This window comes from Octopus sinensis, linkage group LG23 (genome assembly GCF_006345805.1).
Source record: "Octopus sinensis linkage group LG23, ASM634580v1, whole genome shotgun sequence".
NCBI classification, from domain to species: domain Eukaryota; kingdom Metazoa; phylum Mollusca; class Cephalopoda; order Octopoda; family Octopodidae; genus Octopus; species Octopus sinensis.
In genome coordinates, this window is record NC_043019.1 from 1,003,175 (window position 1) to 1,015,674 (window position 12,500).

The 12,500-nt window shown below is 37.8% G+C and overlaps 1 protein-coding gene across 3 annotated transcripts in view; it reads right to left on the reverse strand.

Moving 5' to 3' along the window:
• LOC115223637 (somatostatin receptor type 2-like) overlaps positions 1–12,500 on the reverse strand; it is a 149,615-nt gene that overhangs the window by 74,793 nt on the left and 62,322 nt on the right. For 2 of the 3 annotated variants that reach the window (XM_036512348.1, XM_036512350.1), the window contains exon 2: positions 4,471–4,549. The gene's annotated coding sequence lies outside the window, so the exon portion shown is untranslated. Of the gene's footprint in view, positions 1–4,470; positions 4,550–8,018; positions 8,053–12,500 lie in introns of those variants that run through there. The other variant, XM_036512349.1, reaches the window with a different exon arrangement.

A 12,500-nucleotide genomic window follows, 5' to 3' on the forward strand; every position in this document is an offset into this window, starting at 1 on the left:
TGGGAAGTTGACACTCCCATTGCGTTAAGTCTTCTTTGAAGACAAAGAAATTGCCCATTTCTTAATAATAGCATTACAGTTGATGGAAAATGGGTCTTTTGTGACAATGTCCAACGCAAAAGGTAGCCCATTATCAAGGATGAATGTTCACAACCCTCCTCAAAGGATGAGCTCTATGGAAAGAAGGTTATGTTGTGTGTGTGGTGGGATCACAGTTGGATTATCAATTTTGAGTTTTTATATCACAATCAAACTAAATTCCGACCTTTACTCTCAACATCTGTAATGTGTGCATGGAAATCTCATAAGAAAACGCCCTGAACTCGCCAATAAGAGAAACGTTGTGCTTCTCCATGATACTGCAAGATTATCTTCAGCAACAGTCACGCAGGATAAATTTTGGATTTGTATTGATCAGTTCTAACCTCCCCATCATATTCGCCAGATTTTCCACAAATTGATTTCCATCTTTTTTCCTCTCTACAAAATGCTCTGATAAAGAAAGACCACACGAAGACGATTATAGAAAGCTTCGTCAAGTCGAAGCCAACAGACTTTTACTCGAGAGGAATCAAAAAGCTACTTAATAAATGGTAAGCGGTCATCCAGAACGATAGAAACTATACTGGTAAATGAAAATCATTCTTTAAAGTTTTTCACGCGTAAATGTGTTTGACAAAATCTTATTAATGACTCAACACAATATATATGCGCGCGTGTGTGTGTGAGTGAGTATGTGTGTGTTTGTATGTGTGTGTGTATGTGTGTGTGTGTGTGTGTGTGTGTGTGTGTGTATGTGTGTGTGTGTGCACGACGGACTTATTTTAGTTCGCGCTTACTAACTATAATTTTTAAATATTTGGTTGATCTGCAGCTATATCAGAAGACATATGCTGAAGACGACGAGCAATGAGACTGAACCCTAGAGGACATGGGTAGGAAGTAAACGGCTCACCCACCCACACAGTCACGCCTGCACCTCTGTACCAATATGAATCCATCATCGAACCAAATTCTGGATATTTATTTTTTCTATAATTTCTTGTCACATGTGACGTGTAATATTCAATGAATCATTTTTATAATAATAGATTGTTCGAAAAATATTTCATAGCATACGCTATTGAATACTAACCGAATGTATTGTCATTGTTACTATATTAATGCATTCTGTTATTAATATTCCAATGATAACAGCGGAGATTTTACAAGAAATCTTTTAAAAATAAATGGCTTGAAGCTACGGGTTTTAAAGCGTTGCTGTCGATCAAATCGGCCATTACTTTATCACAGTTAATATCATTTTATCCTCGTTTTGACACGTCCAAGCTAACTAAGCATAGTAAAAATCAATTGTAAATCGAATTCTATCTGATATTTTTTTATATATCATCGAACAATGACTTGAACAGCATATTATAGTTCCACTTAATAATTCTGGTAAACCATTAGCTATTAATTTTAGCATTATTGTTATTTATAAACGCGGTTCAAACTTCATTCGTTTTACATCTTACCAAGAAAAACTTACATGAAATTCAATATAAATAGTACTGTCACTTGTGTAAAATTATACTTAGCAACATTTAATTCGAAAATCACAAAAAGAAAATAGAAATTCTTTGGCACACTCTGGCAATAGAAAATATTAGAAACTAAAATTTTTTCATCGTTTCTTTTTACGGATGACTGTTCTACTTTGGCAAAAACACACACGCGCAAACACACACTCAAACATACACGCATACACACTGACTCACGCACACGTACATGTACACTGGCGCACAGACACACACACAGAAACACACAAACACACACACACACGCGCGCCATCACAGACACAGACACACACGGACACACACACATTCACACGCACACACTGCGGGAGAATATTCACCCTCTATCTTATCTCTCAGTAATCGCTCTACTTCCCTTCCCCTTTCTAACCCGCACCTCCCTCCATATGCTACACTACGCAGCAGCAATAGTACTCAGTCAAGTAGTTCTGGATAAGTATATATATTCATACATAAATTTATTTTTTTCTCTCTCTCTATTTATTTTCACTTATTCCTTCCTGTTCAAGAGCGTAGGCTCGAAAAGTACAAGACTTTTCTATTCTTTCCGAGTGTCAAAATAATATGTGCCGGTTTCACATACACTTCTTCGTCGTTTGTTTATCTGTAAATTTCAACTATACACACACACCCACACACACACATATATACATACATGCATGCATACATATATATATATATATATATATATATATATATATATATTACATATACATATCACTCTTTCTCTTCATATATATATATATATATATATTATATATATATATATATATATATGGCTCAGGAGTGGCTGTGTGGTAAGTAGCTTGTTTACCAACCACATGGTTCCGGGTTCAGTCCCACTGCGTGGCACCTTGAGCAAGTGTCTTCTGCTATAGCCTCGGGCCGACCAAAGCCTTGTGAGTGGATTTGGTAGACGGAAACTGAAAGAAGCCCGTCGTATATATGTATATATGTATATATATGTGTGTGCGTGTATGTTTGTGTATCTGTGTTTGTCCCCCTAGCATTGCTTGACAACCGATGCTGGTGTGTTTACGTCCCCGTCTCTTAGCGGTTCGGCAAAAGAGACCGATAGAATAAGTACCGGGCTTACAAAAGAATAAGTCCCGGGGTCGAGTTGCTCGATTAAAAGCGGTGCTCCAGCACGGCCGCAGTCAAATGACTGAAGCAAGTAAAAGAGTAAAGAGTATATATAAAATACACTTTAATTGAAATAAAAGTTCTCCAAAATTGAACATATCTAATATAATACATGCGAATGTCAATGAGTCACACTTTTCCCACATTAATAAATCCCTTCTACTGGAAGAACATCGACCCCAATACATAACTGGTGCTAATTTTATCGACTCTGAAAGGATGAAATCAAAGTTGACCTGGAAGTCTACGCCACCATCTAAGCAGTATTGTCAGTTTTTCGTCTGTCGCCCCGTTCTGAGTTCACATTCTGCCGAAGTCGACTTTGCATTTCATCCTTTCCGGGTCGATTAAATAAGTACCAGTCACGCACTGGGGTCGATGTAATCGACTCAATCCGTTTGTCTGTCCCTGTTTGTTCCCTCTGTGTGTTGCCCCTTGTGGGCAGTAAAGAAATAGGTATTTCGTCTGCCATTAGCTTTTTTAGTTCGAATTCCTCCGGTGTCGACTTTGCCTGGGATATGTATACATGAGAGCCAACGTCCATCCAATTGCAGTATGGGCTTGATTAGTATCAGCTATAACAAGAATTGCGAATTGTCTCGAACAGGCTATTACCACTATGAACAAGTTAGGGGCTTTGCTTATTCAACCTTTTATGAAGATCAACTTGAAAAGTGAAATGAAATGAAGGAAAATATGAAGATTCCTTGATCCTTGTAGGACGAATTCAATTTGAGAATCCATTATATATGTATTTATGTACATACGCTATTTACATTATTTACATTTGAAGTGCATTCGTCCTCATCTTGTTTTTTGTTGACACAACGTTGCGGCTGATGTGCTCTCCGGCCTTCATCAGGTGTTCTGGGGGAATTTCGAACCGGGGTCTGATGAAGTCTGGAGAGTACATCAGCGAAAACGTTGTGTTAACAACAAACAAGATGAGGACAAATATCTGTCAAATGTAAATAATGTAAATAACGTACATTTGACGGATGTCTGTCCTCATCTTATATACACATACATACATACATATGCACACAAACACACACACACACATATATATATATATATATATGAGTTCAAAGAATTATATAATCCTGGAGGTTACCCTGTTTTCTCTTAATTCAGCTTTATATGCCGGCTAACCACATGGGCCCTGATGAAACTGTTTCGAAAATGGCACCTGGAAGATGCATATCTAACACTGCACAGTCGATCCATTTTAAGCGTGCATAGGTCCGCGGAAAAATGCAGGATATAACAGTTTAATGAAATTATAGACGTGGAAAAATCTCCATTTTCCTGATCACTATTAATACTATATATATATATATATATATTTATTTATTTATATATATGTATGTAAGAATAGATAGATATGTATGTGTATGTATGTTTGTATGTATGTATTGATTTCATACAGTTTTTGTGTATTAAATACTATTCACAAAGTATTGATCGAAGAGAGAATGCAGTTCACTGGAATCCGCAACCATATGGTTCAGACGCCAGTTTCTTAAACACACAAGCATGCTTTGAATAGAGCTTTTGTAATAATAGAAAGTTAATATATCGCCTACATTCAAATGAACGACATATTTCTCACAACACAGATATAACGTCTCTTTAATATTTTGACACTTTGAATGATTTAGATATAAACACTTTGCTAAATACGATATTGTATTCCACTTGAAATAATAATGTTCAATATGTTTAAATAATTATGTATCATTGTACTTACCAAATGCATTAAGTAATGGTTTGGAATCCTAATTGTCCTCGTCTTCTTAGAGAATACAGGAAACCAATGATATTACACACTGCAATGAAAAGATATACACGGCATTAGCAGATTTTACACTGATGTGATATATATATTCACTAATATCTTTATAGAAAGAAATTTATATAAATATCAATCATGATAAGATGCGGATATGTGGTAAGGTGGCAGAATTGTTAAGGCTTGACACAAAAGACTAAGTGGCAGTTTAAATGCCAATGGGGACGATCTTCTCTTTCGTAATATCGGAGTGGATAAAATAGGTCAGAGATCAGCAGTGGGGTCGATCTAATCGACTCAATCTCTACTACAACTGCTGGTTTTGGTTTTCAAAATTCGAGAGAATTAGGGCATGATATCTAACATACAGGCACACAGCACGTTATGTACCGTCAATGATCTACTTCCACATAAGGCGGCGAGCTGGCAGAAACGTTAGTGCGCCGGGCGAAATGCTTAGCGGTATTTCGTCTGTCGTTACGTTCTGAGTTCAAATTCCGCCGAGGTCGACTTTGCCTTTTATCCTTTCGGGGTCGATAAATAAAGTACCAGTTACGTACTGGGGACGATGTAATCGACTTAATACCTATGTATGTCCTTGTTTGTCCCCTCTATGGCTTTGTCTTTATTTGAACTCAAATCTAACCAGACACAAAGTATTTAGGCCGCCGCTCTACATATTCACTTAATCCACTTCCGTCAGTCAGATTACAATCAACATATAATTGACAAATAATGAGAGGTAATTACTAATATGTTTAATTCATTAAAGTGACGTGAGATTATAACGGAATATATATGTGAGATTATGGTCTCAGTAACGATATTCCAAATTCTAGCCTACTGTATGACAATGTCTCCTAAATATCAGCCGGCCGATTATAGGATTGCGATTGAAGATTAATATTCCTATATGCATAGTGCGTAGGAAACTGCAGTGTTGAATATACCGGCAATTGAAAGAAACTAGCTTTATTACAAACTACCTAAATCAGAATTTGCTCGTTTTCGATTACGTCAACAGGAAAGGTGTTTGTGAAATAAACTTCAAATAGAGCATAATGCAACAGATGTATGAAAGTCCAACGTAGCGACTAAATAAACAGAATTCCGGCTATTTTGTATTGGTACTCCTAGATGAGTCAGCCATATATATCCGTCGTTGTTTAACGTTGGTGTTTAGGCTGCTACTCCACTACGGACCCCTCCATGTTAAATGAATCAGCGGTCAATGAGTAAAAGACAATAGAAGAAAACATATCTTTCGTTTGAGACCCCAGGACGTTCAGAGCTTTGTGGATGGCAACTGGGAGCCACTTTAGCAGTCATAGCAGAAGTTTTGACTTGTTACTGACCCGCTTTATTTCAAGTAAATTCGTAACAAGCGTAATGAGCTTACAATAGAGCGTATCGCGATATGAGAATCAGCAATAAATGAATCAGTGATAAACAAGGATAGATATTTTTATAATGCGAATTCTTTCTTTGTTTGATTGCACAAATGTAAATGTCATCTATCCAAGCTGAGTGCAGATTCCTTATATTCGGAGATAATCATGATTTTGATATTTACTTTACGTCTACTATTTCTGCATATGTAGAAACGCGTGTTTGCTTTGGAGTCTGTTTTTAGTGTATGTGTGTTTGTGTGTATGTATGTGTGTGTGTGTGTGTGTGTATTTAGCTGTGCTTCTCATCTTCCGCTCAACACAAGAAAGGCTGAGGACGCTCGACCTTTATTCTCTTGAAAAACGCCGCCGCCGTAGTGATCTCATTCTCGCCCACAACATCATAAGCGGAAAGTGTAACCTCTCGAAAGAGCTGTTCTTCACTCCTGCTCCAGAGCGTCGGCTGCGGGGTCATTCCGAAAAGCTCTACCTGCGACGATTTCATCTCAATCGAAGGAGAGGAGCTTTCTCCGTTCGGGTTGCGGATCCGTGGAACAAGCTGCCAGACGAGATGGTAAAGATGCCGACGACCGCTTTGTTCAAAGCCTCCCTGGACCTCAAGTGGCCTGAACTCTTTACATGACCACCACCCTGTACTTAACTCCATGTCCCCCTACATGGCCTTGCTATTTGCTTTTGAGCCAAATTAACTAACTAACTAACTAACTAACAATCACAGTACGTAACTAGAAAGTATTATTACATACCACCCCAACCCTAACCTTAATTTAAAACATAACCCATAACTGAATCGATTTCCAATCGATTCAAATCAAATTCGTAGCCACATTATAGCTGAACCACAAATTACTGACCTACATCATCAAAGCCTCCTTCGACTATTAATCTCCTAAATTTTTTCAGTCAGAGCCACAATAAAATACAACTTATATGTCTCGTATGTTACTAGTGCTATACCCGCATATATACTAAACTGCACCCAAAGAAGAACATTCCACTTACTAAGCTCCATGGAAGAGCTCATTCCACTATAGTGTTTTCCAGTGACACCAGTAATTCCACAAATACTTTTTTCTATTTCAGGACGCCCAGCTTCCTCGTCTCTGCTTTTCGTCATCAATATTTTGCTCACATTTCCGGGCTCTGCAGAAATCACTATTCACAGTTACTCCCTCTCTGTACTTCCAGTTCCTATTTTACCAAATTACTGAAGTATTATTTTTTAAATATTTATATTTTTATATATTTTTTTTTATTCCTTCGTATTGCAAGGACATTAATCACATTTGCTTCACACATTTCAAATGACCTACATAACTATTTCTAAAAAAAACAAACAAATAAAAGCAAAACAGAAATGTTTTCTCACGTGTTCAACCTTTCAGCATTCACTTCTAATTTTCTTTTACCATGAGAAGATTACATTTGAAACATAGAAGTTCACCTTTCCCCAAGACACGTAAAATCATTCAATCTCGTGTCCTATTCTGTATATTGAGAACTGGAAAATGTATTGTGGAATTATGGCATTCAACCCCCTTCTAAAATGTCAGTGATGTTTCTTTTTTTTTTTTTTTTTTTGTATGAAGTGTAATGGTATACAATTGGGAATCGATACCGTTCGCTGATTGAAACCGTTTGTAGATTAAGTCTTTATTATACATTGCTGGTCGCAATAATAGAGGTAAAATTAATAACACGAAATATCTTCCAAAACACAAACGTTCGCTATTATATATATATATATATTTCTACAACAAAACAAATGAAACATAAAAGGAGAAATTAATAAAAAAACTACAACGTAGGAACCAGAAACAGCAAGAAATTCATTCTCATTGTACACACGTCACTTGTCAGTATATCAATCAAGCAGATATTTTCGGAGTGTTTGATCATTAGTTCACAAAACAAATGTCTTTTTCGATTGTTGCCAATATTTCTAAGAATTTCTTGTAGATGTTTACACAGATAATTCTAAAGACTCGTTCACCAAATTATTGTCACATACATATACTGCGTACGATTTGTGGCTGTAAAAAGAAATTCAGAAATTCATTTAGAGGCGACAGATATTTGACTATAATTATATTTCACCTGTCAGCATTCCGTCCATCGACAGCAATAATTCTATCTGAGGTTCAAGAACAATATGCAGAATTTCCAATTTTAGTCAACGAAAAAAAGATACGTACATACAAACATTCATATATGTTACACATATGCGTGTGTGTGTGAATACATACATACATACATTAATATATATACATATATATGCATATTAATATATACAAATAATTTACAGTTCATTTATATACTAGACATTACGTACATTATATAAAGATAATATATTATATAATATAACATATTATACATACATGCATATATATGGACATATACATATATATATATATATTATATATAACACTATACATATATATGGACATATATATATATATATATATATATTATATAATATATATAATATAATATATATATATGTATGTTTGATGTATGTATATATATATATGTGTGAGGGGTATATGTATATTTACTCATAAATTTTTTTACAATGACTTCTTTCTTTCACACAAACAACACAATATTTCAATGGATTCTGCATTGTTACATGTTCCATCGATTCCACATACTTGAAAGACAAAGTTATTTCCAGTTATGAACAGTGAACAAAGCTAAGAAGTATTATTGGAGATTGTGATGCATACGATTGAATCGTTAGAACTTCGGACAAAATGCGTTGAGGTATTTAGTTACAAATACTAATTCAAATCAGCTTTCAACTGTATCCTTCCAGGCTTGGATCAATAAAATAAGCAATAAGAATCCAGAAGAAGTGCTGCTAAGCGTTTTGTCCGGCGCGGTAGAGAATCTGCTTGCTCACTGCCTTTAATAATGATAATGATGGTGATAGTGTTGTTGTTGTTGTTGTTGTCGTCGTTGATGTTATTAGAAGGCTGCGAGCTGGCAAAATCGTTATGTACGCCGGGCGAAATATTTAGCGGCATTTCGTTTGTCTTTATGTTTCGAGTTCAAATTCCGCCCAAGTCGACTTTGCCTTTCATCCTTTCGGGATCAATGAATTAAGAACCAGTGAAACATTAGAGCCACTGCCTGGTACTGCATCAGGACATTTATTATTAAAGGGCCGCAGTCAAATGACTGAAACAAGTAAAAGAGAGAAGAAAGAGCGAAAGAGGGGACTGTGCCCTTTTTGTATATGTTGACATGGAATCAGAGGAAAAGTACGGTATTTGTAAGAATGCTAAACAACATCAACACCATTGATGTTGCGTAGATGTATATAAGTCAAATTTGATGAAGAAAAACCAAAAGTCCAAAGTACTTCACAGTTGGTCATTTCATCATGACAAATCTATGTTATTTGTTCTTTTGGTTTTTACAAACTGATTTGTATGGTGTGTGGGTAATTTGGCTGCCTTTCCATGCATTTCAATTAATCAGATAGAGTATCTCATTTGCACATGATCAATAAACAGCCTGTCCCAATTTATATCCTGAATTCAATCCCCATTCATTTGATAACATATATATGACGGCGAGAAGGCAGCGAGCTGGCAGCGAGCTGGCAGAAACGTTAGCACGCCGGGCGAAATGCGTAACTTTGTATTTGTGCGGCAGAATCGTTAGCACGCCGGGCGAAATGCGTAACTTTGTATTTGTGCGGCAGAAACGTTAGCACGCCGGGCGAAATGCGTAACTTTGTATTTGTGCGGCAGAAACGTTAGCACGCCGGGCGAAATGCGTAACTTTGTATTTGTGCGGCAGAAACGTTAGCACGCCGGGCGAAATGCGTAACTTTGTATTTGTGCGGCAGAAACGTTAGCACGCCGGGCGAACCCGAAAAGCGTAACATTGTATTTGTGCGGCAGAGAAACGTTAAGAAAAATAGCACGCGCGGGCGAAATGCGAACTTTGTATTGTGCGGCGAGAAGAGAAGAAACGTTAGCACGCCGGGCGAGAAAAGCGTAACTTTGTATTTGTGCGGCAGAAACGTTAGCACGCCGGGCGAAATGTGTAACTTTGTATTTGTGCGGCAGAAACGTTAGCACGCCGGGCGAAATGCGTAACTTTGTATTTGTGCGGCAGAAACGTTAGCACGCCGGGCGAAAAGCGTAACTTTGTATTTGTGCGGCAGAAACGTTAGCACGCCGGGCGAAATGCGTAGCCGTATTTCGTCTGTCGATACATCCGGAGTTCCAATTCCGCCGAGGTCGACTTTGCTTTTCCTCCTTTCATGGTTGATAAATTAAGTACCAGTGACGCACTGGGGCAGATGTAATCGACTTAATCCGTTTGTCTGTCCTTGTTTGTCCCCTCTATGTTTAGCCCCTTGTGAGTAATGAAGAAATATATATATATGACGGTGAACTGGTGACCATTCTAGCATTGAAATGAATATCTTCCTGTATTTGTTCCTTTCTCTGGTATCTTAGTTCAAATCACACCAAGGTAGACTTGGTTTTATTATTCGATCTATACATAAAATACCTTTGGAAGCACTCCGTCGGTTACGACGACGAGGGTTCCGGTTGATCCGAATCAACGCAACAGCTTGCTCGTGAAATTAACGTGTAAGTGGCTGAGCACTCCACAGACACGTGAACCTTTAACGTAGTTCTCGGGGATATTCAGCGTGACACAGAGAGTGACAAGGCCGGTCCTTTGAAATACAGGTACAACAGAAACAGGAAGTAAGAGTGAGAGAAAGTCGTGGTGAAAGAGTACAGCAGGGATCACCACCATCCCCTGCTGGAGCCTCGTGGATTTTAGGTGTTTTCGCTCAATAAACACTCATAACGCCCGATCTGGGAATCGAAACCGCGATCCTATGACCGCGAGTCCGCTGCCCTAACCACTGGGCCATTGCGCCTCCACACATAAAATACCAGTCAAATACTGAGGAGGAATATATAACTCCCCAGTGGAGGCACATGGCCTAGTGGTTAGAGCAGCGGACTCGCGGTCGAGGGATCGCGGTTTGAATCTCAGACAGGGCGATGTGTGTGTTTATGAGCGAAACACCTAATTTCCACGCGGCTCCGGCAGAAGGTAATAACGAACTTCTGCTGACTCTTTCGCCACAACTTTCTCTCAATCTTTCCTCCTGCATCTTGCAGCTCACCTGCGACGGACCGGCGTCCCGTCCAGGTGGGGAACCTATACGCGAAGAAACGGGGAAACCGGCCCTTATGAGCCAGGAATGGCTCGAGAAGGAACAAACATATACCTCCCCACGACTCTTACACTCTCATTGCCTTTTGTTGTCTTCGAATAAGGGTGCATACGTTTCAACGATTGGGGTGGCGCCGAATCCAAACCTTTCCCTCACTAAAAATCGAAAAGGGATGAATCAGGGTTTGGAAACCTCAAGAAGAAGGGAAAAAAAACATAGTTTAACTGAGTGTGACCAAGAAAGGATTCACCTTCAGTTACTGGTGCTATACCCGCAGATATACTAAATTGCACCGAAAGAAGAATATTCGACTTATTAACCTCCATGGAGGAGCTCGTGTCACTGTGGTGTTTTCCAGTGACACCAGTAATACCACAAAGACCTTTTCTATTTCAGGACGCCCAGCTCCCTCGTCTTTGCTTTTCGTCATCAATATTTTGCTCACATTTCCGGGCTCTGCAGAAATCACTATTCCCAGTTACTCCCTCTCTGTGAAATTAGTAAACGTCATTTGACAGACTGTTATAACATTATCAGAAATAGCATGGAGACATATCAACGAGGTGGCCTTTATATGCTCGATCACCATAATTGAAATAGTGACTAAACATCTTTCAAATGAAATCACACCGATTTAAAAAGAAATCAAAAACGAAGACTGCATTGGTTATTATATTTCTCAACATATGCAATAAACGAGAAGACGCTTTTGATCATTGAACTGCTTGTTTGAAGCTTGACATGTTGCCAATTAGGTATATCTTCATACGGAGCGAATAACTGTATATTTATGTAATCTCTCAGTTTGCAAGATATAGCAGCCAAACCCCCAACCCACTCTTAAATAAATAGATAAATAAATAAATAAAGGATACATTAGATAATCAAGATTTAAATAGTCGTAAGAAAACAGTGTTCAATACTTTTGATCATATGTCGACTCAACGGGTGTTCAATGGAAGTTGAACAGCTACAAAAATCCCATTTATATATCGATCAGATGGAAGAACACGTATATTACAAATCTATGCAACGAAGGTTACATAGAGATATGTAACAAAACATTTCTTACATTAGAAAGATGCTGTTATGTCATGGAAAATAAGAATTTAGACTAGTAACGAGCAAAAAGTTCCAAATCAGGTCTAACTTATCACGGAAGAAACGGGAATAATCAACAAAGTAGGAAAATACACTTTATTTTTCTTGCTTCACACAGAATGGAGAGAATAAGTTCCTGATAATATGACAAAAAAAAAAGAATTCAACTTATACGATCCAGTGCAGATCTTTTTTTATATTACCGAGAATACATTCGTTCTTTGTCTATATATTATACTGCGGCGCATGGCTCTGTGGTTGGA